Raw genomic sequence first — 3876 nt, 5'->3', positions numbered from 1 at the left:
GAGAGGGAGAGGGAGAGGGAGAGGGAGAGGGAGAGGGAGGTGTGTACAGGTGCCTGAGAAGGCCAGAAGAGGGCCTTTGGCTCTCCTGGGGCTGCAGTTAGAGGTGGTTTTCTGAGCCTCCTGTTTTAAGCGCTGGGAACTGGAGTGGACTCCTCTGAAAGAGCGGTGAGCACTCTTAACTACAGAGCCATCTCTCTAGCTGCACTCCGTATTCCTTTGAGACGGAGTCTCTTACTGAACCTGGGCCTAGGCTAGCCTGCTAGCTCCAGACAGCCTCTCTTCTCTGTCTTCCACTGCAATGGAATGACGGGCAAGCCTGACCATGCCTAGCTTTTGTTGTGAGTGCTGGAGATCGGAACTCAGCCGCTTGTGTCTGTAAGAGTTCTTACTCACTGAGCCATCTCCTGGCTCTGGTTTTCGTGCTTTGAGAACAAGAGGGAGGCAGCTGAAGCCGATGCTAATGGGAACAGGTTTGTTCTGTTGTCTTACAGGAAGTAGTGAAGATAAAATGGAATGTTGTAATATGCAGGTAAGACAGGTCCGAAGCCTACTGTCTGAAACCAAAAGATTATTGTTACTGTGGAATTACAGGCTTGAGATTTTCTACACATGGAGAGGGAAGGGATAGGAGGGAGGGCAGTGGGGAAGGGGAGGGAAGGGTAAAGAGAAAGAAGAAGAATTTAGAATCCCGTCTCTCCCTGCAGGCTTCCAGCTGTCCCCACCTGAGAAATACAGCAAGGAGCAATGGTCCTTGGTTGCCAGCCCCCGCCCCCATATGCTTGCTGCACTGGCTGTAATTCCTAACACATGAGAGAAGCAACTTGAGTGGGTAGCAGGATCGGATCTGGCAGCAAGCTCTGGTCTTCATACATTGTCCTTCCGGGACAGTCTTCTCCTTGCCTTAGACTAAGGACTTCCTGAGCTTACAGATACCTAGCAAGCTCCCCCAGCTTCCCCACGGGAACCATGGTCCTTTATACACTTGTCTCACCTGCTCTTGTTTCTGGCTACAGAACTTCTGCCTCTGTCCATGGTTCTGAAATGTCTTTTGCTGTTCTAGGAGACAGGCTATTCAGTCATTCATTTAATAAATATCTTTAGTAGATAGTTCTGACTATACAGTGGCTTAGCACTTAGTAACTTGTGTTTTATTCTTTCTTATAGCTCTGTGGGATGCCCGTATAATTTTCTGCATAGACATCTGTGGTCAGCTAATGCTCTGACTTGACCTGGATAGTCTAATATAGCCTCACTCCTAAGTCTGGTGATTGACAGCCCATTGTCTAGAGCAGTTTAGTCAGCCATCCCTGCAGTCCCTCCAGCACATTAGCTTGAGTCATTTGTGTACAAGACATGAGACTCTAGGTTTTGGTCCCCATAGTCTCAGGCATTTGAACACTTGGGATCGTATTGACGGTGTTCAGGAGGTTTACAGGGTGTGGCTCTGTTCAAGGAAGTACGTCACTGGAGGGGTGGGCTTTGAGATTTTAAGACCTCACGCCACTCCCAACCTTCATTCTGCTTCCTGCTTGCTGTTTAAGATGTGAGCACCTCAGCTTCTGCTTCAGCCGCCCCCAGAGATTCTTTCCTTAGGTCTGTGTTATTTTCTAATGTTGATGACATATTTTCAGTTCAAATGAATGAGCCTTGAGTCAGTGTGGAAGGAGCCAGCAGACAGGTAGAGAGATGATTGTAGCCATCTTAAAAAATATCTTTTTTCCAGTTTATCTTGCCCCGTCAGTGCACCATAGGCTGCAAATGATAGGATGCCCCTCTGCTGAACCTGTAGGGAATGACTTCTGAAAGTGTTTGAGCCAAGAACCCTCTTGGCCTCTGCCAAAACCACTTTCATAACTGCATCAGGAGTGATCAAAAGTCTTCCAGCATCCAGCCCTTCACTCCCAGCTCTTGCTGAATCAGAGATTTTTTTCTACTAGATGAGCAAGTCTCCCTTTGGATCACGAGGCTTCTCCACAGTCATTGGCATCTGTGTGTGTTAGTTGTGCATGGCTGGGCAACAGATCTCCAGTTACCTTCCTGGATGAAAACAGAAAAGCTCTAGAGTATCATCCTCTGTCTCCTGAGTCCCCAGAAGGGATGAGATCTTAAGAACTGCCTTCCGGGGGCCAGAGCCCAATAGTGAATACCCATCCCCCCCCCCATTGTGTCTTCTCTGCTTCATGGAGAAAGTCTGGGATGGGGAGTATTTTGATTGCATAGCAATAATTAAAACTCAGGTATTCAGGGCTGATATGATGGCTTGGTGAGTAAAGTTTCTTGCCACCAAGCTGACAAAAACTGATTTCCATTCTTCAGAACTTAGGTGGCAGAAGGAGAGATCTGATTACTGAAAATTGTCCTCTAACCCAACATACACTGTAGCATATGCATATAACTCTGACACCATACACACACACATACACACACACAGAGAGAGAGAGAGAGAGACAGACAGACAGACAGACAGACACGCAAATTTTTGAATTTAGACTTTTAAGTAAAATGCAAAGTCAAGGCTCTTTCCACAAAGCCCATCACTGTGGGACTGCAGAACATTTTAACCCAGAGTCTTTGATTCCAGCTGTTTCTAGCTCCTGGGTGAGCTTCAGGCACTTCTGTGGGTGTTTGTGTATATATTGTATTCATTGACGGGTACACATGCACATGTGTGAATACCCTAGACTAGATTGCAAACTTGGCGTCATTCCTTGGTCATTCCCCAGCTTGTTCTTTTGAGATGTGTCTCTTTCCAGTCTGAAACATACCAAGAGGACTGTGCTGACTGTCCGGTGGGCCCCAGCAATCTCCCTAACTCTGCCTCCCCAGTGTTGAGATTACACTTGTAAACACACCTGGTCTTTTTCCCATGAGTTTGTTTGTTTGTTTGTTTGTTTGTTTGTTTTTTGAGACAGGGTTTTTCTGTATAGCCCTGGCTGTCCTGGAACTCACTCTGTAGACCAGGCTGGCCTCAAACTCAGAAATCCACCTGCCTCTGCCTCCCAAGTGCTGGGATCAAAGGCGTGCGCCACCACCACCTGGCTTTCCCATGAGTTCTTACCTCAGGTCCTTGTGCTTGCAAGGCAAACACGTTACAGACCAAGCCATCTCCCCAGCCCATATATGCTTATTTCAAGTCTAAGTATCTAGAGAAAATAACTACGTTGACAACTAACAGTCGTCACGTCTAGCAGTAACAGATAAAAGATGACGCTGAGGTTCGAGGGCTTATTTTCTATACTGGAGGTGTTTGGATTTTCCATACACAGACATACAGAGAATATGAAGAACAGATTTCTAGTGCTTGGTGTTTCTCTGAAGATTGCCCAGAGAGAGAAACTGATTTCTCATTGATGCACAGTCAACAACAGGTAGATCATGACACATCCAGGCTTCCCATTTTGGTTGTGTGGTCAAACCCTTCAGGAAGCCTACAAGCTGTGTGTGACAAAAGACAGGCCAGTTTGGTTAGAAGGTGAAGACTGGCATTGGGTCCTAGCCAGGCATCTCTTGCCAAGCCAAGCCCCTTGGGTCTAGCTGAGCTCTGTTTTCAGAGTCGGTGTAATAGGGTGGAAGATGTCAGATCTTGGGGTTGTTATACATTTCAGATGAGACAGATAGTTTCAGTGTTCCATGATTTAAACACCTGCTCTGAAAAACCAGAACGGTTGCTGAGAGTTAAAGTGGCAAAAGGCACATCACAAGTCCGACGTAGTCTAGGTCATGAGTGTGGCTGCTCTGTGAAGATCTTCTGGGGTGGGGTGGGTGGTTTAGCTAGTAATGTGCTTGCAAGCAAATGTCAAAACCTGAGTTCCATTCTAGTGCCTACTAGATAGATAGATAGATAGATAGATAGATAGATAGATAGATAGATAGATA

General features: G+C 46.6%; 1 long non-coding RNA gene across 1 annotated transcript in view; it reads right to left on the bottom strand.

Moving 5' to 3' along the window:
* Nucleotides 1-1946: 1946 nt before the first annotated feature.
* The window catches only part of LOC114626865, a 7095-nt gene continuing 5165 nt past the window's right edge, over nt 1947-3876 (bottom strand). Inside the window, exon 3 of the long non-coding RNA XR_003712306.1 lies at nt 1947-2037. This is a non-coding gene — a long non-coding RNA (uncharacterized LOC114626865). The remainder of the gene's footprint in view (nt 2038-3876) is intronic.

The sequence above is a fragment of the Grammomys surdaster genome, unplaced genomic scaffold (assembly GCF_004785775.1).
Source record: "Grammomys surdaster isolate TR1022 unplaced genomic scaffold, NIH_TR_1.0 241, whole genome shotgun sequence".
Classification (NCBI taxonomy): Eukaryota; Metazoa; Chordata; class Mammalia; order Rodentia; family Muridae; genus Grammomys; species Grammomys surdaster.
Note: the sequence above shows the minus strand (reverse complement) of the source record. Positions and strands in the feature narration are given on the sequence as shown.